This window comes from Vulpes vulpes, chromosome 11 (genome assembly GCF_048418805.1).
Source record: "Vulpes vulpes isolate BD-2025 chromosome 11, VulVul3, whole genome shotgun sequence".
Lineage (NCBI taxonomy): Eukaryota > Metazoa > Chordata > Mammalia > Carnivora > Canidae > Vulpes > Vulpes vulpes.
The window spans coordinates 55,925,860-55,950,281 of record NC_132790.1 but is presented as its reverse complement, the minus strand read 5'-3'; positions in this window follow the sequence as shown (position 1 = coordinate 55,950,281).

Genomic DNA, 24,422 nt, shown 5'->3' with positions numbered 1-24,422 from the left:
CAGGAACTCTGAGTGCTTTCTTTTTTAGATCTGTTTTAAAGTAGAGATAAAGCTTCCAAGTTTTCCCCCCCAGAATGAAGGTGAAGTGCAGGGAAAACAGCTTTGATTTGTTTGAAATGATGAGGGAAATTGATTAGGTTATGCCCTAAGAAAGTGCTATTCTTATAGGTTACCCTATGCTTTCTTCTAGTATTCAGTGAGTTAAATATTTTGCATTTGGAAGTTTTATGTCTGAATCTTAGAGAAACCTAATTAATATAAATATGTCTGACCTCAACAACATTATGATTATCACATTATACACTGATCTTTCCCTTTGCAATAAGAATCATAAAATAGTAAAACGGAATTAACATTTGGTGAATATTTACCACATGCAGAGCTTCACAATCATTATTTTGTTCTGTCCTTATAAAATGCCACAGCTGAGGGAAAAACAAAAAAATATATAGCTGAGAGAACTGAAGTCTGGAAAGGTTAAGAAAGCATGTATGTGTATGTAGCGAGGCACACTGTTCCAAAGAGCAGATCCAGATTTCAAAGCCACTTCTAGCTTAAAAGCCCATTCCATTCCACTATAGTCCCACACTGCCTCTGTCCTTCTAAGCTAATCAGCTGCCCTAATTTATTTTAAAAATTAAATTTAGATTCAAAGGACATTGTCATAAATTCAGTGCTTTCAGATATATTGCTTTAAGTCCTTTGGATACCACATTATTAGAACTGAGCCATTTAACTCTCCTCTTCCCTTCTTCCTCACTTCCCTATCTCGCTCATTCAGTACTTGGAAAAGTCACCTCATGAAGGAGAGAAGAAAAAGATTGTCATATGCAAGAGAAATTAAGTTCAGGACCTTCTTTAAACTTGGGTTGGTCTAGTTTTGAACCATAAATTATTCTGTAACACAGACTTCCAAAATACTATGATTAAGGTAATTTTTTTCAAATTGTTAAAAATGAAAAAAGTCCATGAACTTTGGTTAGGTGAACATAAAAAGAGGATAATGTTTAAAATGAAAAAAGACATAGGTGAGAAACATAGGTAGAAAACAATGAAAACAAATGTGGCTGCTATGTTTAAAAAGAAGAAAAAGAAAAGGAAATCTCTTTGAAAAGTGAAACCACACAAAACCTCTCAGGCTGTTGTGAAGTCTGGCCATATAGTACCAGGAAACCAAGAAAATTACAGTACAAAAAGTATATGATAGAGCAATAATAACAAAAAATAGATAAATTGGACTATATAAAAATTGAAAACATTGTGATTCAAAGGATATTACCAAGAAAGTGAAAAGGCAACCTAAAGAATGTAAGAGATATTTGCAAATCATGTATATGGTAAGTTTCCAGCATCTTCACTTTTCAAGGAACAGAACTCAACAACAAAAGACGAACAACCTCCCCCCCACAAACAAAATGGGCAAAAGGCTTAAGTAGACATTTCTTCAAAGAAGATATATAAATGGCCACAAGCACCTGAAAAGATACTTAATGTCATTAGTCATTAGGGAAATGGAAATCTAAACCATAATGACATACCTTGTCATACCTACTAGAATGGTGATAATAAGAAAACCAGAAAATAATAAGTATTCATGTAGATGTAGGAAAATTAGAGACCTCAGGCATTGCTAATGAGAATGTAAAATTGTTCAGCTTCTCCGAAAAAAAATTATTGATTCCTTAAAAATTTAAGTATAGAATAACCATATGATCCAGCAATTCCACACTTAAGTATATACCTGAAGTAATTGAAAAGAGATACTCAAACCTAATATGTGTACATACATGTTTGTAGGAGAACTATTCAAAATAGTCAAAAGGTGGAAACCACTCAAATGTTCATTAATTGATGAATGAATGGATAAATCAACTGTGGCATATTCATGAATGAAATATCAATCAACCATAAATAGGAAAGAAGTACTGATGTATGCTACAATGCGGATGAACTTCAAGAACATTATTTCAAGTGAAAGAAACCAGATATGAAAGATCATATAATGTGTGAAGAGTGACTGCTTAATGGGTACAGGGTTTTCTTTGAGGATGAAAATGACTTAGAACTGGATAGAGTGGGATCCCTGGGTGGCGCAGCGCTTTGGCGCCTGCCTTTGGCCCAGGGCGCGATCCTGGAGCCCCGGGATCGAATCCCACGTCAGGCTCCCGGTGCATGGAGCCTGCTTCTCCCTCTGCCTATGTCTCTGCCTCTCTCTCTCTCTGTATGACTCTCATAAATAAATAATAAAAAAATTAAAAAAAAAAGAACTGGATAGAGTGATAATGGCATGAGATTGTAAATATATTAAATGACTCTAAATTGTATACTTTAAAGACTCCTAACTCTGGGAAATGAACTAGGGGTGGTGGAAGGTGAGGTGGGCTGGGATTGAAGGTGACTGGGTGGCAGGCACTCAGGTGGGCACTTGATGGTATGAGCACTGGGAGTTATACTGTATGTTGACAAATTGAACACCAATAAAAAATAAATTTATTAAAAAAATGAAATGGATAATGTTATAGTAGATGAGTTTTGCAAAAATAAAAAAAGAAAAGTAAAAAAAAAATATATGTGATGTACACCGGAGAAGAAAACACATACAAAATGGGTCAAAACATGGATTGAAAATAGGTAAATGTTTTGTGTTAAAATATTATTTTTAATAAGAAAGGAATCCCAGAAAGTAAAATATTAATGAAAAATCTACAAAGTAACAAAGCTATAAAGACAAGTATAAAATGAAACCATAAAGAAAAAGCATAAAAAATGACAAAAAATGTCAGAAAGAAAATTGAAACATCTGAAACATTTGAAGAATGAAACAAAGAAACTCTGCATAAAGATTGTCACCATTTGTAATAGGCAATTGAGTTATGGATCGATGATTATATAAAAAATAGAAGAGAAAAACAAAAACCTCATAAAATTCTCCTATTTGACAGAGTCTTGGAGAATATGACTGTGTTAGACCAGCATTTTAAAGATCTAGATGGTCTGAAACCCCTCTGATGGATGTATAATCTGACACATAAGGCAAGCTTAGCCCCAGGGCCACTGGCTAAAGAAGGGTCACTTGTCCCATCCTGGGTTCTAGGGAAAGAGAGATGGTGAAGGGCTGGGGGTGGAAATGTACCCAAAAGCAGGTGCTCATGCTAAGGATACTGAGGAAAACACACATGATAAGCTCATGTCTACCGGGGGCCCTGAGTCCTGGACTGCAACTCCCTTCGGAGACTGCAGTGCATTGGCTGTGCCCCAAGTTTGAGACACAGAGAGTAACCTTCTTCCTTGAGACCTGCCAGGTAGAAAGCCTTTGTAATTGCAGATGGTCAGGTGTGAAAAATTATACATAGTCTTGTGGTCAGGAGCTGGACTCTTACTCCAAAGTTTATTTTTTCCATGTTTATACTTTTATATTCTGGTACTTTGCAAATTTCAAAATGCTATCATATTTGTTATCAATATTGAATCTGTACAAGATGTAACTCCAACTAGTGTTCCTAAGGAAATCTCATTCTGAGGAATGAGACTGTGGAAAGCTCATCTGTCATTTGAGGTTCAAGGACTTACAGTCACAATGCTAGAGGATAGTCAAAAGATACCTAAAATGAAATTACGCTGACAACAAAGTCAATGGTTTTCTGAGAATCCTCCACCACATGCAGGTAAAATTTTTTCTTTTGTTTAAAACAGCATATAATATTCAGGAAACAAATCCCATGGAAAAAGTGCTTCAGATTCTGACTCATGAAGTAAAATTTGGATTGAACATTTGGTCTTTTTTTTTTTTTTTACTTTTAGGAGTCTTCTGAGTTTTATTTAGATTGAGTCCTACCAGCTAAGAGCAGCTATTTCACTTACTGTATCATAGGAGAAGAACTGGAGAGTCTCAAGTGGCTTTCTGTGGGTCCTCAGCAAGGTGAAATCACACATGAGACATTATTAAGAATTCTTCAATTTTAATTAACAGACTGATTTTTAGTACCTGCCCATTTGGGGAAAGCATGATGGTGGAATTGAGGTATGCAGGCTAAACTGACCTATATGATTACTACCAAAGCTTTAGGGATCTCATTTTCAAATATTGGATTTCAATACACATCAACCATGCCTTAACCTACTGTGAGCTTTGGTGTGTTTCAGAAAATTAGCTGGTTGTCTCTGGAACTCACATATCCAAAAGGGATGTGACTCAGGATTGAGGGATAATGCTGTTTCCACTCATGGTGCATTAGCAGCAAGTGAGGGAACGCTGAGTTTTATTCCAAGTCAGGAGAACATAATCCTGATACCTGCTTATCCAATTTACTCATAAAAACCAGGAAAATAATACTGTGAGTAAATGTAAAATATGGCTAATTCCAGAGATCTCTGTGTTCTCATAAAGATTACGTTTGGAGGATAAAGTAGGTATCTATCATTAAATAAACTAATGAAATGAGTTTTCTATTTTTTTTTTTTAAACAGGAAGAAATGATTAAAATTAGTTTCAAAATTCAGGGGAGGGGCAAGATAGCAGAAGAGTAGGGTCCCCAAGTCACCTGTCCCCACAAAATTACCTAGATAACCTTCAAATCACCCTGAAAATCTACGAATTCAGCCTGAGATTTATTTATTTATTTATTTTTTATTTATGATAGTCACAGAGAGAGAGAGAGAGGCAGAGACACTGGCAGAGGGAGAAGCAGGCTCCATGCACCGGGAGCCCGATGTGGGATTCGATTCCGGGTCTCCAGGATCGTGCCCTGGGCCAAAGGCAAGCGCCAAACCGCTGCGCCACCCAGGGATCCCTTGGCCTGAGATTTAAAGAGAGACCAGCTGGAATGCCACAGTGAGAAGAGTTCGTGCTTCTATCAAGGTAGGAAGACGGGGAAAAAGAAATAAAGAAACAAAAGGCCTCCAAGGGGGAGGGGCCACGCGAGGAGCCGGGCAGAGGCCGGGGGGAGTGTCCCCAGGACAGGAGAGCCCCGTCCGGGAGAAGCAGGAGCTGCACCAACCTTCCCGGGTGGAAAGGGGCCCGCAGGGAGGTGGAGCAGGACCCAGGAGGGCGGGGATGCCCTCGGGCTTCCGGGGACACTAACAGGCACCTGCGCCCCGGGGAGATGCGCCGAGCTCCCTAAGGGCTGCAGCGCTCGGCGGGACCCGGAGCAGCTCAGAGGGGCTCGGGCGGCGGCTCCGCGGAGGGGGCTGCGGGGCTCCGGGAGCAGCTCGGCGGCGGCGGCTCGGGCGGAGGAAGAAGCTCTGCGGAGGAGGCGGCGCGGCTCCGGGAACAGCTCGGAGGGGCTCGGGCGGCGGCTCCGCGGAGGGGGCTGCGGGGCTCCGGGAGCAGCTCGGAGGGGCTCGGGCGGCGGCTCCGCGGAGAGGGCTGCGGGGCGGGAGCTGAATCCAACAGCGCAGGCCCAGGAGCACAGGGCGCCGGGACACAGCCCAGGATCCGGCCTCCCCCGGGACAGGCAGAGGCCGGGAGGGCCCAGGATAGCAAGGACGCTCCTGCCCCGAGCTGAGCAGATCAGCGGCCCCGCCCCGGAGCCTCCAGGCCCTGCAGACGGAGAGCCCCAGAGCTACTGCGGGAGCTGACTCCAGGGCTGCAGAGCTGGCCCCGCCACTGCGGTTGTTCCTCCTGGGGCCTCACGGGGTGAACAGCCCCCACTGAGCCCTGCACCAGGCAGGGGCAGAGCAGCTCCCCCAAGTGCTGACACCTGAGAATCAGCACAGCAGGCCCCTCCCCCAGAAGACCAGCTGGAGGTCGGTTGCTTTTATTGTCCCCTTCTGTTCAGTGTATGATTTGTACTTTTTTTTTTTTTTTACAATGGGTTACATTTTTCATTTTCCAAATTGGATAATTTTCTGGAAATGTTTTTCATTCTTTAATAAATGGTTCTTTTGGGATCCCTGGGTGGCGCAGTGGTTTGGCGCTTGCCTTTGGCCCGGGGCGCGATCCTGGAGACCCGGGATCGAATCCCACATCGGGCTCCCGCTGCATGGAGCCTGTTTCTCTCTCTGCCTGTGTCTCTGCCTCTCTCTCTGTCTCTCTGTGACTATCATAAATAAATAAAAATTAAAAAAAAAATTTTTTTTAAAAATAAATGGTTCTTTTTTGTTGTTTCAAACTGAAGTTTACTGCCGGATTCTTAAAATTGAAGAGCTATCTACTAATAATTTAAAATTTTGGCCATTCATTTCAGGTTTTATAACATTCTACTGAACCTCTACTTGAATTTTTTTTTTAATATGAAAGTGAACATTCCTGATTTTTATTTGGTGTTGAGGAAAAGCTTTGATATTTTACATTTTGAAAATTCATAGAATCTTAATTTGATATAAAATAAAGTTAACATTCTACTCAGGAAAAAAAAAAAAAATGCGCTGCGTGGGCTGCCCCGCCGCCCGGCTCGTCTGCGGCAGGAGAGGCTCGGCCTCTCCTTGTAGACCTCCAAACCAGCTCTACAAGAAATTTTAAGGGGGACTCTTAAAATTCCCCTTTAAGAAGAAGTCCAGTAGAACAATCCACAAGTTCCAGGGGAAGTCAAAGGACTTATAGTATACAGAATCAGAGGATACTCCCCCGTGTTTTTTTTTTTTTTCTTTTTGATTTGTTTCCTTACCCCACCCTTTTTTCCTTTCTTTCTTTTCCTTTCTCTTTTTTCTTTTATCTTCCTTTTCTTTTTTTTTCCTCTTTTCTTTCCTTCTTTATCTCCACTAGTTTTCTCCTTTTCCCAATACAACTTGTTTTTGGCCACTCTGCACTGAGCAAAATGACTAGAAGGAAAACCTCACCTCCAAAGAAAGAATCAGAAACCGTCCTCTCTCCCACAGTTACAAAATTTGGATTACAATTCAATGTCAGAAAACCAATTCAGAAGCACTATTATAAAGCTACTGGTGGCTCTAGAAAAAAGCATAAAGGTCTCAAGAGACTTCATGACTGCAGAATTTAGATCCAATCAGGCAGAAATTAAAAATCAATTGAATGAGATGCAATCCAAACTAGAAGTCCTAACGACAAGGATTAATGAGGTGGAAGAACAAGAGAATGACATAGAAGACAAATTGATGGCAAAGAGGGAAACTGAGGAAAAAAGAGACAAACAATTAAAAGACCATGAGGATAGATTAAGGGAAATGAATGACAGCCTGAGGAAGAAAAACTTATGTTTAATTGGGGTTCCCGAGGGCACCGAAAGGGACAGAGGGCCAGAATATGTATTTGAGCAAATCATAGCTGAAAACTTTCCTAATCTGGGAAGGGAAACAGGCATTCAGATCCAGGAAATAGAGAGATCCCCCCCTAAAATCAATAAAAACTGTTCAACATCTTGACATTTAATAGTGAAGCTTGCAAATTCCAAAGATAAAGAGAAGATCCTTAAAGTGGCAAGAGACAAGAAATCCCTGACTGTTATGGGGAGGAGTATTAGGGTAACAGCAGACCTCTCCACAGAGACCTGGCAGGCCAGAAAGGGCTGGCAGGATATATTCAGGGTCCTAAATGAGAAGAACATGCAACCAAGAATACTTTATCCAGCAAGGCTCTCATTCAAAATGGAAGAAGAGATAAAGAGTTTCCAAGACAGGCAGGAACTGAAAGAATATGTGACCTCCAAACCAGCTCTACAAGAAATTTTAAGGCAGACTCTTAAAATTCCCCTTTAAGAAGAAGTCCAGTAGAACAATCCACAAAAACAAGGACTGAATAGATATCATGATGACACTAAAGTCAGATCTTTCAATAGTAAATCTGAACGTGAACGGGCTTAATGACCCCATCAAAAGGTGCAGGTTTCAGACTGGATAAAGAAGCAGGACCCATCTATTTGCTGTCTACAAGAGAGTCATTTTAGACAGAAGGACACCTACAGCCTGAAAATAAAAGGTTGGAGAACCATTTACCATTCAAATGGTCCTCAAAAGAAAGCAGGGGTAGCCATCCTTATATCAGATAAACTAAAATTTACCCCTAAGACTGTAATAGAGAGGAAGAGGGACACTATCTCACACTTAAAGGATCTCTCCAACAAGAGTACTTAACAATCCTCAATATATATGCCCCGAATGTGGGAGCTGCCAAATATAACTATCAATTAATAACCAAAATTAAGACATACTTAGATAATAATATACTTATACTTGGTGACTTCAATCTAGCTCTTTCTACACTCGATAGGTCTTCTAAGCACAACATCTCCAAAGAAACGAGAGCTTTAAATGATACATTGGACCAGATGGATTTCACAGATATCTATAGAACATTACATCCACACTCAAGTGAATACACATTCTTCTCAAGTGCACATGGAACTTTCTCCAGAATAGACCACATACTGGGTCACAAATCAGGTCTGAACCGATACCAAAAGATTGGGATCGTCCCCTGCATATTCTCAAATCATAATGCCTTTAAATTAGAACTAAATCACAACAAGAAGTTTGGAAGGACTTCAAACACATGGAGGTTAAGGACCATCTTGCTAAAAGACGAAAGGGTCAACCAGGAAATTAAGGAAGAATTAAATAGATTCATGGAAACTAATGAGAATGAAGATACAACCATTCAAAATCTTTGGGATGCAGCAAAAGCAGTCCTGAGGGGGAAATACATCGCAATACAAGCATCCATTCAAAAACTGGAAAGAACTCAAATACAAAAGCTAACCTTACACATAAAGGAGCTAGAGAAAAAACAGCAAATACATCCTACACCCAGCAGAAGAAGAGAGTTAATAAAGATTCGAGCAGAACTCAAAGAAATTAAGACCAGAAGAACTATAAAACTGATCAACAATACCAGGAGTTGGTTCTTTGAAAGAATTAATAAAATAGATAAACCATTAGCCAGCCTTATTAAAAAGAAGAGAGAGAAGACTCAAATTAATAAAATCATGAATGAGAAAGGAGAGATCACTACCAACATCAAGGAAATATAACAATTTTAAAAACATATTATGAACAGCTATACGTCAATAAATTAGGCAATCTAGAAGAAATGAACGCATTCCTAGAAAGACACAAATTACCAAAACTGGATCAGGAAGAAACAGAAAACCTGAACAGGCCAATAACCAGGGAGGAAATTGAAGCAGTCATCAAAAACCTCCCAAGACACAAAAGTCCAGGGCCAGATGGCTTCCCTGGGGAATCCTATCAAACGTTTAAAGAAGAAACCATACCTGTTCTACTAAAGCTGTTTGGAAAGATAGAAAGAGACGGAGCACTTCCAAATTCCTTTTATGAGGCCAGCATCACCTTAACTCCAAAACCAGACAAAGACCCCACCAAAAAGGAGAATTATTGACCAATATCCCTGATGAATATGGATGCAAAAATTCTAGACAAGATACTAGCCAATAGGATCCAACAATATATTAAGAAAATTATTCACCATGACCAAGTAGGATTTATTCCCGGGACACAAGGCTGGTTCAACACTCGTAAAACAATCACTGTGACTCATCATATCAGCACGAGAGAAACCAAGAACCATATGACCCTCTCATTAGATGCAGAGAAAGCATTTGACAAAATACAGCACCCATTCCTGATCAAAACTCTTCAGAGTGTAGGGATAGAGGGACCATTCCTCAACATCTTAAAAGCCATGTACTGAAAACCCACAGCAAATATAATTCTCAATAGGGAAGCACAGGGAGCCTTCCCCTAAGATCAGGAACAAGACAGGGATGTCCACTCTCACCACTGCTATTCAACATAGTACTGGAAGTCCTAGCCTCAGCAATCAGGCAACAAGAAGAAATGAAAGGCATTCAAATTGGCAAAGAAGAAGTCAAACTCTCCCTCTTCGCCAATGACATGATACTCTACATAGAAAACCCAAAAGCCTCCACCCCAAGAATGCTAGAACTCAGACAGCAATTCAGCAGTGTGGCAGGATACAAAATCCACGCCCAGAAGTCAGTGGCATTTCTATACACTAACAATGAGACTGAAGAAAGAGAAATTAAGGAGTCAGTCCCATTTACAATTGTACCCAAAAACATAAGATCCCTAGGAATAAACCTAACCAAAGAGGTAAAGGAACTATACCCTAAAAACTATAGAACATTTCTGAAAGAAATTGAGGAAGATACAGAGATGGAAACACATTCCATGCTCATGGATTGCCAGAATTAATATTGTGAAAATGTCAATGTGACCCAGGGCAATTTACACGTTTAATGCAATCCCTATCAAAATACCATGGACTTTCTTCAGAGAGTTAGAACAAATTATTTTAAGATTTGTGTGGAATCAGAAAAGACCCCGAATAGCCAGGGGAATTTTAAAAAAGAAAACCGTAGCTGGGGGCATCAGAATGCCAGATTTCAGGTTGTATTAGAAAGCTGTGGTCATCAAGACAGTGTGGTACTGGCATGAAAACAGACACATAGATCAATGGAACAGAATAGAGAATCCAGAAGTGGACCCTCAACTTTATGCTCAACTAATATTCGACAAAGGAGGAAAGACTATCCACTGGAAGAAAGACAGTCTCTTCAATAAATGGTGCTGGGAAAATTGGACATCCACATGCAGAAGAATGAAACTAGACCACTCTCTTTCACCATACACAAAGATAAACTCAAAATGTATGAAAGATCTAAATGTGAGACAAAAATTCATCAAAGTCTTAGAGGAGAACACAGACAACACCCTTTTTGAACTTGGCCACAGTAACTTCTTGCAAGATACATTCACGAATGCAAAAGAAACAAAAGCAAAAATGAACTATTGGGACTTCATCAAGATAAGAAGCTTCTGCACAGCAAAGGATACAGTCAACAAAACTAAAAGAAAACCTGCAGAATGGGAGAAGATATTTGCAAATGACATATCAGATCAAGGGCTAGTTTCCAAGATCTATAAAGACCTTATTAAACTCAACACGCAAGAAACAAACAATCCAATCATGAAATGGGCAAAAGAAATGGACAGAAATCTCACAGAGGAAGACATGGACATGGCCAACACACACATGAGAAAATGTTCCTCAGCAGTTGCCATCAGGGAACTACAAATCAAAACCACAATGAGATCCCACCTCACACCAGTGAGAATGGGAAAAATTAACAAGGCAGGAAATCACAAATGTTGGAGAGGATGCGGAGAAAAGGGAACCCTCTTATACAGTTGGTGGGAATGTGAACTGGTGCAGCCACTCTGGAAAACTGTGTTAGGTTCCTCAAAGATTTAAAAATAGACCTGCCCTATGACCCAGCAATTTCACTGTTGGGGATTTACCCCAAAGATACAGATGCAATGAAACGCCGGGACACCTGCGCCCCGATGTTTCTAGCAGCAATGTCCACAATAGCCAAACTGTGGAAGGAGCCTTGGTGTCCATCAAAAGATGAATGGATAAAGAAGATATGGTCTCAAAAAAAAAAAAAAAAAAAAGAAGATGTCTCTGTATACAATGGAATATTAGTCAGCCATTAGAAATGACAAATACCCACCATTTGCTTCAACGTGGATGGAACTGGAGGGTATTATGCTGAGTGAAATAAGTCATTCAGAGAAGGACAAACATTATATGGTCTCATTCATTTGGGGAATATAAATAATAGTGAAAGGGAATATAAGGGAAGGGAGAAGAAATGTGTGGGAAATATCAGAAAGGGAGACAGAACGTGAAGACTCCTAACTCTGGGAAACGAACTAGGGGTGGTGTAAGGGGAGGAGGTGGGAGGTTGGGGTGAATGGGTGACGGGCACTGAGGCGTGCACTTGACAGGATGAGCACTCTGTGTTATTCTGTATGTTGGCAAATTGATCACCAATAAAAAATAAATTTATTATTTAAAAAGAACTTAATACAAGTAAAAATAGCATGGCATTGACAAAAGAATAGACACATCAAACAATGGAAGAAAATAGAGATTCCAGAAATAGACCCACACAGATATAGTCATTTGATCTCTGATAAAGGAGCAAAGCCAATTTAATGGAGAAAAAATAGCCTTCTCTATAAATGTTGCTGGAATATTTGGGACATCCCCATGCAAAAAATAAAAATAAAAAATCTCGATTGGCACTACAAAAATCAACTCAAAATAGATCTTAGACCTAAATGTTAAATCAAAATTATAAAACTTATAGAATAAAACTGAGGGGACCTTAGGTTTGCCAGTGAGTTGTTAGAGATAATACTAAAAGCATGATCCAAGAAAGAAAAAATTAAGATGGACTTTTTAAAAATACAAACCACTTACCCTGTGAAATACATTTTTAAGATAATGAAAAAATAATCTTTAATCCAGGAAAAAATATTTGAAAAACAAATAACAAAAAATAACTTGCATTCCAAATATATAAAAAATCTTAAATTTCAACATGAAAACATAAAAAAAATTTTAAACAAAATTTTTAAAGGGACAAAATACATCAACAAAACATCACTGAAGAAGATATACAGATGGCAAATGAGCATATGAAAAGATCATTGGTATTGCAAATGCAAACTGGGCAGTCATTTTGGAACACAATCTGAAAGGTCTTACAAAACTAAATATAGTTTTGCCATGTGATCCAGCAATTCTCCTCCTCAGGATTTATAATAACTTTGAAAATTCATGTCTACACAAAAACTTACACATAAATGTTTATAGCAGCATTATCCATACTCATAAAAAAAAACTTGAAGGAACAAGATTTCTTTAATAGATTAATGACTAAATAAATGATGACATATGCATGCAACAGATTATTCTGCAATAAAAAGAAATGAGCTATCATACCATGAAAAGACATGGATGCATACGGCTAAGTAGAAGAAATAATGGAAAGTGCTGCAAATTATATTACTCCAATTACATGACATTTTGAAAAAAGTAAAACTTATAGTGACAATAAAATGGTAAGTGGCTTCCAGGAATTCAGGAGAAAGCAGAAGTAAATAACTGAAGTAGAGGGGATTTTTAGAGCAATAATTTTTTTCTTTTTGATATTGCAATGGTAGATACAAGATGATATCCATAGAAATTACAGCACAAATAACAAACCTTATGCATACAAATAAAATATAATAATTTTGAAAAAAAACACATGGGTGACGGGCACCGAGGGGGGCACTTGATGGGATGAGCACTGGGTGTTATTCTGTATGTTGGCAAATTGAACACCAATAAAAAATAAATTTACTATTTAAAAAAATAAAAAAATAAAGTTAGTTTTAAAATTCATCAATAATAGAAAATTATCACCATACAGAGTAATAAATACATTTATTTCTTTGATTAATAATTTAATTTCTTACAATCTTTACAATGGAATGATTAAAATGAGGACAAAATCTATGTATATGGATTCTTAATTCCATGTAATTTGTAGTATCAAAGAAATGGAAACAACTTAAAGCAGTGAAAGGAGAGTAAACAGTTTATGGTATGTTTATGGAAGGGAATGTTAATAATCACTAAAATGACCTATTCAAATAATTCTAAAGGCATGAACAAATTGTATATATACAAAGTTAAATGATTAAGACATTTTTATTACATATGCATGTTTGTGCAATAGATTATGAGTAATGATGATTTTCTTATTTAAGTTTTCATATTTTCTATAATGGTTCCATATCATTTTTATCATCAGAAAAAAAAGGTCAAATTACTGTAACTAAAACATCTACAATATGTTGTGTGTTGTCACATATTACTTTTTCCTTACATTTTATCTTCATTATTTCAGTGAAAGATTGGAATTATAAAGCAAAAATTTTCCATAGAAAACCATCCCTCAATTATATATTATCTGAAGACTAAGTAGAACCTGTTTTCCCCAACTCCAACTTGTTTTCCCTATTTATTGATCTGATTATCTCTGCGTTTCCCTTCCTTCTGTCTCTCTCCCTAGCTTTCTCCCATCCTTAACTTTCTCACCTACATGGCTGAAATCATTGCACGTGATGCTAACCTCTTTTTTATACCAGAAAATCTGGTATAATAATGACAAGTCAATGTCTTGGTTAGAACCTTTCTGCAAACCTGGACAGCAAACAATCTCATTTTGTATTTTAACTATTTATACCTGAATTATTAATTACATGTGTAACTACTGACATATTAATTTGTTTTTGTCTTCCCTATATTTTTCTGTTTTTCTCTTCCATCATTATAAAAAGGTAGCCAGATTCTTTTTTTATTTCCTTTCTTCAGTGTCTTTTACAAAGCAAAACAGATGTGGGAGTTCTAAAATAGATAATTTAGGGTGATGTCTTTGAGTAGTTGGGAGAGGAAGAGAACTTTAAATCTGGGAAAAACTGGAAATTTATTTTTTATTTTTTATTTTTTAATTGGAATTCAATTTGCCAACATATAGCATAACACTCAGTGCTCAACTCGCTAAGTGCCCCCTCAGTGCCCGTCACCCAGTCACCCCAACCTCCTTCCCACCTCCCTTTCCACTACCCCTTGTTTGTTTCCCAGAGTTAGGAGTCTCTCATGTTTTGTAATCCTCACTGATATTTTCACTCATTTTCTCTCAATCTCCTTTATTCCTTTTCACTATTTTTTATTATATTCCTCAAATGAATGAGACTATATAATGTTTGTCCTAATCTGATTGACTTACTTCACTCAGCATAATACCCTCCAGTTCCATCCAAGTCAAAGCAAATGGTGGGTATTTGTCGTTTCTAATGGCTGAGGAATATTCCATTGTATACATAAACCACATCTTCTTTATCCATTCATCTTTCAATGGACACCGAGGCTCCTTCCACGGTTTGGCTATTGAGGACAATGCTGCTATAAACATTGGGGTGCAGGTGTCCTGGCGTTTCACTGCATCTGTATCTTTGGGGTAAATCCCTAGCAGGTCAATTGCTGGGTCGTAGGGCAGGTCTATTTTTACTCTTTGAGAAACCTCCACACAGTTTTCCAGAGTGGCTGCACCAGTTCACATTCCCACCAACAGTGTAAGAGGGTTCCCCTTTCTCCACATCCTCTCCAACATTTGTTGTTTCCAGTCTTATTCATTTTCACCATTCTCACTGGTGTGAGTTGGTATCTCATTGTACTTTTGATTGGTATTTCCCTGATGGCCAGTGATGTGGAGCATTTTCTCATGTGCGTGTTGGCCATGTCTATGTCTTCCTCTGTGAGATTTCTGTTCATGTCTTTTGCCAATTTCATGATTGGATTGTTTGTTTCTTGCGTGTTGAGTTTAATAAGGTCTTTATAGATCTTGGAAACTAGCCCTTGATCTGATATGTCACTTGCAAATATCTTCTCCCATTCTGTAGGTTGTCTTTTAGTTTTGTTGACTGTATCCTTTGCTGTGCAGAAGCTTCTTATCTTGATGAAATCCCAATAGTTCATTTTTGCTTTTGTTTCTTTTGCCTTCGTGGATGTATCTTGCAAGAAGTTGCTGTGGCCAAGTTCGAAAAGGGTGTTGCCTGTGCTCTCCTCTAGGATTTTGATGGATTCTTGTCTCACATTTAGATCTTTCATCCATTTTGAGTTTCTCTTTGTGTATAGTGTAAGAGAGTGGTCTAGTTTCATTCTTGTGCACGTGGATGTCCAATTTTCCCAGCACCATTTATTGAAGAGACTGTTCTTTTTTCAGTGGATAGTCTTTCCTGCTTTGTCGAATATTTGACCATAGAGTTGAGGGTCCACTTCTGGATTCTCTATTCTGTTCCATTGATCTATGTGTCTATTTGTGTGCCAGGACCACAGTGTCTTGATGACCACAGCTTTGTAGTACAACCTGATATCTGGCATTGTGATGCCCCCTGCTCTGGTTTTCTTTCTTAATATTCCCCTGGTTATTTGGGGTCTTTTCCAATTCCATACAAATCTTAAGATGATTTGTTCCAACTCTCTGAAGGAAGTCCATGGTATTTTGATAGGGATTGCATTATATGTGTAAATTTCCCTGGGTAGCATTGACATTTTCACAATATTAATTCTTCCAATCCATGAGCATGGAGTCCTTTTCCATCTCTTTGTGTCTTCCTCATTTTCTGTCAGAAGTCGTCTGTAGTTTTTAGGGTATAGATCCTTTACCTCTTTGGTTAGGTTTATTCCTAGGGATCTTATGCTTTGGGTGCAATTGTAAATGAGATTGACTCCTTAATTTCTCTTTCCTCAGTCTCATTGTTAGTATATAGATATACCACTGATTTCTGGGCATTGAATTTGTTTCCTGCCACGCTGCCAAATTGCTGTATGAGTTCCATCAATCTTGGGGTGGAGTCCTTTGGATTTTCTACATACAGTATCATGTCACCTGTGAGGAGGGAGACTTTGACTTCTTTTTTTGTCAATTTGAATGCCTTTTATTTCTTTTTGTTCTCTGATTGCTGAGGCTAGGACTTCTAGTACTATGTTGAACAGAAGTGGTGAGAGTGAACATTCCTGTCGTATTCCTGATCTTAGGGGAAAGGCTTCCAGTGTTTCCCCATGGAGAATGAGATTTGTCGTGGGCCTTTCATAGATGGTTTTTAAGATGCTGAGGAACGTTCCCTCTATCCCTACACTCTGAATAGTTTTGATCAGGAATGGATGCTGTATTTTGTCAAATGCTTTCTCTGCATCTATTGAGAGGATCATATGGTTCTTGTTTTTTCTCTTGTCGATTAGATCTATCACATTGATTGTTTTATGAGTGTTGAACCAGCCTTATATCCTGGGGATAAATCCCATTTGGTCATGGTGAATAATCTTCTTAATGTACTGTTGGATCCTATTAGCTAGTATGCAAAAATCTTGTTGAGAATTTTTGCATCTGTGTTCATCAGCGATATTGGTCTATAATTCTCCTTTTTGGTGGGGTCTTTGGTTTTAGAATTAAGGTGATGCTGGCATCATAGAATGAGTTTGGAAGTATTCCATCCTTTTCTATCTTTTGAAACAGCTTTAGTAGAATAGGTATGGTTTCTTCTTTAAACGTTTGATAGAATACCCCTGGGAAGCCATCTGGCCCTGGACTTTTATGTCTTTTGAGATTTTTGATGACTGCTTCAATTTCTTCCCTGGTTATTGGCCTGTTCCGGTTTTTTATTTCCTCCTGTTCCAGGTTTGGGAGTTTGTGGTTTTCTAGAAATGCATCCATTTCTTCTAGAATGCCTAATTTATTGGCATATAGCTGTTCATAATAAGTTTTTAAAATCATTTGTTTTTCCTTGGTATTGGTGGTGATCTCTCCTTTTTCATTTGTGATTTTATTAATTTGATCTTTTATCTCTTCTTTTTAATAAGGCTGGCTAATGGTTTATCTATCTTATTAATTCTTTCAAAGAACCAGCTCCTGGTTTTGTTGATCTGTTCTACAGATCTTCTGGTCTCTATTTCATTGAGTTCTGCTCAAATCTTTATTAACTCTCTTATTCTGCTGGGTGTAGGTTTTATTTGCTGTTCTTTATCTACCTCCTTTAGGTGCAAGGTTAGCTTTTGTATTTGACTTCTTTCCAGTTTTTTTGATGGATGCTTGTATTGCTATGCATTTCCCCTTCAGGACTGCTTTTGCTGTGTCCCAAAGATTTTGAACAGTTGTATCTTCATTCTCATTAGTTTCCATGAATCTTTTTAATTCTTCTCTAATTTCCTGGTTGACCCTTTCATCTTTTCCCAAGATGGTCTTTAACCTCCACGTGTTTGAATTCCTTCCAAATTTCTTCTTGTGATTTAGTTCTAGTTTCAAAGCATTATGGTCTGAAAATATGCAGAGGACGATCCCAATCTTTTGGTATAGGTTAAGACACGATTTGTGACCCAGTATGTGGCCTCTTCTGGAGAATGTTCCATGTCCACTTGAGAAGAATATGTATTCAGTTGTGTTTGGATGTAAAGTTCTGTAAACATCTGTGAAATCCATCTGGTCCAGTGTATCATTTAAAGCCCTCGTTTCTTTGGAGATGTTGTGCTTAGAATATCTGTCAATTACAGAAAGTGCCCTGTTCAAGTCTCCCAAAACTGGGAAGTTTTGGAGATCAATAGACTACCAATTAGCCTAGGACCTGGGCACCCCCCAGGAGATATTAAGACTTGTGGGGATTAACTGCCTACTGGATCTAGAACAATTAGGTCCAAGAAACTTAGATTTTAGGCATATTAAAGAATTTTGTGCCTCAAATCTGACAAGGAAATAGCTACCTCATGAGTGGTGGGACAGCAGGTACCTCATTGGTATAAATACAGAGAGATCAATCAATTAAGAGAGAGCATTCCAATGCTTAGGCATATCTCAAAACTTGGTACGTTTGTATGTTCTGCCCATATGGAGAGAGGAGAGACAGATTTAAACTAAAATTATTTTAAAGAAAATAAAGATGCATTAAGCTTCTCATATATATGAGTTTCTTAAAGGTTCATACTTTCATAGACAGAGTGTAATATTCATTGTGGCTTCAATTTTTTTTTTTTTTTTGTCATTAGCAGTAAGCATTTGCCACTGATTGCTCTGAGGAGGTCTAAGGTAATGATAATTATAGTAGCTGATATATCCTTACATAGAGCTTTACAAAGCAAATAATAATAATAATAATAATAATAATAATAATAATACTTTCACAGACCATTGGCTCCTCATAATAGCTTTGTCAGAAAATGAGGGATTATTATCAACATTTTCTATCAGGAGAATGAGAACCAGAGTGGGTTAATATGACTTGCAAATGGTAACTTGTCTAACAGATGCCACGAAGGTGACAGAAATCTAAGTCTTTGGAACCCCATCTTGCCCAGTAGATACAGGCATAGGAACCATGGCTCCATCTTTTCATTGTAACTTTGATGCTAAACAGACCTTATGGAAACTGAGAACTTCTTTTTCTTTACTTGCTTTATGTCTGATTTTCTGTCTAATTCACTTCAAAGACCAAAGTCTAAGGATGGAGTTCCAGAAGCTAAGTGCAAATAGGAGACACAGAAATAGTCCAACAGTAAAGTTTTAGAAAGGAAGTTTTAAGAAACAGATGGGCTGAATGAAGTATCTATCTAAAGAGACTATGCAGGGAGGCAATAGGAAGATGAAAGTTAGAGCCAAAAAAAAGAAAAAAGAAAAAAGAAGAAAGAAAGAGAAAGAGAAAGAGAAAGAGAAAGAGAAAGAGAAAGAGAAAGAGAAAGAGAAATAAAGAAAGAAAGAAAAAGAAAGAAAGAAAGGCCTAAAAGAGGCTTGGGACATAAATGAACACTTTAATTCTGAGCAAACCAGCACATGCCATGACCAGACACACTGCTTTTCCAAGATTCAGTTTTTTCATCTGGAACATGGAATAATAATTATGCATTCTATATTTTCCCACAGTTAGCAAGAGAAAAAGGATATAAACAACAAAACACCAAATTGTAAATTATAAAACACTTCACAAATGAGAGTTAATTATTTCTTGTCTGTTCATATATAAAATTTCAGAAAGAATACAAACACTTTAGGTAGGGCAATCATAACCTAAGGGAAAGAAAGCATCAAAATGCTAATCCCCAAATTGAAATTTTTAGAGCTGTATATTTGCATATAGCCTAAAATCCCTTCTAAAATAGCTAGAATGCATTTAGTTACTTTTAAAAATCACATATTGAGTTGTTATTAATTTATTATAGATGAGGCAATGTTTTCCTTTCAAAAAGTTCTCTTCTCCATTGTGCCAAAGGCACCAGTAGAGAATTTAGAGTGTTTTATATTCCATAGAATATGCATTGCGATATCAATAATAAATAGCATTTTCCACCAGTATAGAGTATGAGGCACTCACTCAGAGTCACTTACTCTTGTTGAGCTAAAAATACCTCAGTGACAAATTTCAGGAAAGAAAGGAAAAGAAGAGAATTCTGTGTTCATTACCCAAGGGTAGAATCCTGCCTCAATGGTCCACAGTGCCTTGCTACTCTCTCTCAATAATGTGGAGCATTAAAACACCAACCTATTCTAATGCACATTGCTATGACACTGCTTCCCCAATGCAGTGCATCTTTCATTTCCATGCCAAGCATTTACACTTATTTTTCAGGGAAAATCTTGAACAGTCTTGGTAACAAAAGACACAAAAGCTTATTAATAAGATAAAGTGCTTATGGTATGAACAAATGCATTGAATTTTTGAAAACCTTGGTGAGTCACTGCATACAGATAAGATCTGTATAATCAGTGGGCTGAGTGTCTGCTCCCATAAGGGTTGTCTGAATACAGAAATAAGCTAAATGGATTACAGTCTCAATGACATATTTTCAGAGCACTTTGGCCTTTCCACAGGAATAACCAAAGAAAAAGGAATTAATAGGAAATCACAGGGCATTGAATCATGAAGCTAAAGGAAACTTAACTGATGAAGCAATCAGGAAATATTTTTCTTTGTAAACTTGAGTTAGGCAATATTTAATGATTCTAAGATATGATGAATACAGAATTACCACTTCTTCGTTATCATTTGTGTAACCTATGTAGGTATTGATCATTTACTATTAAGATTGTCAAGATAATCTAAATGTTACAGATTTTAATCTGAATGTGAAGCATTAGTATATGAGGTTTTGATAGCAGGTAAAGGAAAATATATTTTCAGGACAATAAAAATTTAAATGATTCAAATGCCATAACCTTCAAATCCTCTATGAAAATCCACTGGTCAGGCATGGCTGCTGAAGCAGATAAAACCAACACAATGAGAAGCTTCCAGATAGGTTTTAAATATTTGAGCTAATAAAAGAGAGGAATAAATTCATGAGACTATAACAAAAAGAACTAGGGGTTATAGAATTTATATATTAGAGAGATGTCTGGTGTTGGTAAATTAACACCTAAAATGTTGGGGTTCAAATATTTCCTCAGAAACTCACTTAATGAGTGACCTTGCAAAAGTGCCTTTATTTGAACTTTAGTTCCCAATTATATAAAAGGAAGATGATAATAACTGCACTGTCTATTCAAACCTGTTATGGAAAACATGACTTCAGAAAGCACATTTTATTGCAAATAAATAGTTCTAAATTATGTGTGTGTGTGTGTGTGTAAAGTGCTAATGGTGATCTCATGCTTAGGTCATTATGTGTATAGTATTACCAAATTCTTATTTCCAAATAAATTCCGATTTCCAAACATATTTAATTCCACTCATGTCTAATTTCCAAGAATTAGATAAGGGATTTTATATATGCACTGAGTTATCACTCTGGGAAAGAAAAAGACATTCAAACCAAGTTAACTCCTTGCCATAGGTCCAATCAATTAAAAATGTTATGTGTAGTTTTTTGTCTTGTGGAAAAATGAGATCACAATTTTTCTACTTTGTATCACATGCTAAATTTAAGAAAGAAAAAAAAAGGAAAATTCTAAGTGTTGGTGGACAGAAGATTGTATACTTGCAAATAGGACTAAAAAAAAAAATAAAACCTGAAATGATTTTCTAATTAACCTTAAAAGTCTCTGCTATCATGAAAGACAGTACCTGTCTTTGTCAACTTATAACTTTTATGTCATCTTCCGGAAAATTATTTGCCTTTCTAGGCTGTTCTCTTTGAACCTGAATCCAGCTGGCACATTTATTCATCAAATAATTCATTTACTTATTTTTCCAAAGGTAATTTCTGCTATTCCTTTATAAATAATGCTTTTCTATTATTTTCCTCTTAACCATGTAATGCCAAAAATTTGATATTAACCTTATTCCTCTGGTTGTCTAATGTACCATATACTATACTTACTATCCATCAAGAAATAATGTTTGTTCTCTGCACAAAATAGATCCAGAATTAATCCCTATCATCACCTCTACTGCCACCACTTGGCCCAAGCCACCATCATCTTTCACTTGGGTTTTGCAACAGCCCCATATGAAAGATTGTCCTGATTCCTTCTTGTTCCTTTACAGAATGTTCTCAATTCATGGTCAGAATGATTCTTCCAAACTGAAGTCATATCACTCTTGTGCTCTAAACCCTCCCAGATGTTCCCATTTTAGTCACTCTTGCTCTTACCCCTGATCATTTTGCTGTAGCTACAACAGACTGCTTGCTACTCATGGAACCCACCAACATGCTCCCATATGTCCTGTCCTCTCTGCCTGAAATGCTCTTTTGCCAAATACCTCTATATTTCTATAGAGGTATTGAAGAATATTTCTATTCTTCACTTCCTTGGAGTCTTCACTCAAAGTCACCTTGTCGGTGGTATATGCACTAATCAACGTACTTAAAATGGAACCTTCCATAATTCTCTATTCTTATTCTTTTCTTTTATTTTTATTTTCCTTTTTAGCACTTATCACTACATGGTTTATTATGTGTCTTATTTTTTTGCTATTGTCAACCACCTACTTCCCTTTTAAGGAAGTGAGGAAAGAATTTGTGTCTAATTGTTTTTTTTTTTTTATGATAGTCACAGAAAGAGAGAGAGAGAGGCAGAGGGAGAAGCAGGCTCCATGCACCAGGAGCCCGACGTGGGATTCGATCCCGGGTCTCTAGGATCGCACCCTGGGCCAAAGGCAGGCGCCAAACCACTGCGCCACCCAGGGATCCCATCTAATTGTTTTAATTGATGTCTCCCCTTCCTCCCAGCATAGAAAATACCAGCCACAAAGGGACCAAGGAGTCAAGGAAGGAGCATTGATAGAATGAATTTGTTTCAGACAATGGAAGGAAAGAATCAAGAATCTAATTTCCTAGATCTGGGAATGTTGAAGGGATTGTTGTATATGGAACAAAGATTCTATGGTGAGAGTTGAGTAAAGAGCTTGGATATAAATTACTTTTGGGAAAAAATGTAAATAAGTGGAAACCACACTTAATTCTAATATTTACCTTTTAAATCCTAGTCAGTGCATATCTGGCAGTAGGTATGTATTTACTAGGGGTTTTGTTGGAAAGCATATTGATATGTGCAGTGCTGTTTTATGGTTATTTGCTTCCAACATAATCCACTCTCATAGGTCAAGTCATGGTATTTGATGGGCAAATGTAGTACCCTAAGATGGCATTATGCCCATGTTGACTTGAATGTGGTGTTTCTTACCCATCCTATTGGAACAATCTCACAATCCTTATCAGTAAAATGAAGATCACGTCACCAAGATTGCCACCTCACGTCATAGTGCAAATGTGAATTTACATACCATTTCGACAGATGAATGCCATATCTGAGAGAAAGAAAGCAACAATAGGTTTGTTTCCCAGTGTTAAAATAGTGGTTAAGCTCACCAGTTATGGGGCCATCTTTCTGAGTTTCTCCACTCACTCTGTGTGAACTCATGAAGTCACTGAACTTCTTGCATCGATTCAATTGTCACCTCTGTATTGCAGATATTGGTTATAGTGCCCTCACAGAGTTACTGGGATGATCAGGCAGGTTAATATACATAAAAAGTATAGAGCAGAAAATGCATAATATAGACTAGAACTTTAGCTGATAACTTTACTTGAGAAATACTACAGTTTAAAGGCTGGTTTCTGTCTATAGCAGAGCAAATAGAAACAAAACATCAGAGCTCCCACCTTAAGGAGCTTGAAGCTCACAGCACAAGACCATCCTCATTTCCTTGTTGGAGGAATTATTCTTAAGTGTAATTTTAAGTAGTTGTTGAAATCAAACCAACTGAGCAGAGAGTGAAATAGAAAGGAATGGATTCAGAAAATACTGGGCAATGAATAAAGGTTTTAGTAGAGGGAAAAAGTAAACACTACCTTGTAACTGTATCTGGGAAGGAATTATTAACTCTGACCAAGAAAACCATACACATATTTTGTATTTTAGAAACATAACAGGCGGGGGTCCCTGGGTGGCGCAGCGGTTTAGCACCTGCCTTTGGCCCAGGGCATGATCCTGGAGACCCGGGATGGAGTCCCACGTCGGGCTCCTGGTGCATGGAGCCTGCTTCTCCCTCTGCCTAAGTCTCTGCCTCTCTCTCTCTCTGTGTGTGACTATCATAAATAAATAAAAATTAAAAAAAAAAAGAAACATAACAGGCGGGATTCCTGGGTGGCACAGCGGTTTGGCGCCTGCCTTTGGCCCAGGGCGCGATCCTGGAGACCCGGGATCGAATCCCACATCGGGCTCCCGGTGCATGGAGCCTGCTTCTCCCTCTGCCTGTGTCTCTGCCTCTCTCTCTCTCTGTGACTATCATAAAAAAAAAAAAAAGAAACATAAGAAACATAACAGGCAAGGTGGCAAAATGGAATGAAAAAGAATGATCCTTTTGGACGTTTATTTTTACTTTTTCTATAAAATCATATGGCATCACAGAATCTCTGAGCCACCTCATTACATAAGCAACTTGAGCTATTTTATGTTAAGAACACACAGAGCAAGCAAGAGCAGAAGAATACAGTCTCTTTCTTTCTTATTGAAAGGTGATTTGTAAATTGTCGAATCAGTAAAGTATGAGCCTGAAATACCATATTTTCAAAAGCACAGGTACTGGAGAAGTCTGATGAAATGAGCCTCTTTACAGATTTTGAAAGAAGTAGCTTGATTTTTTCCTTTTTAATCTTGAAT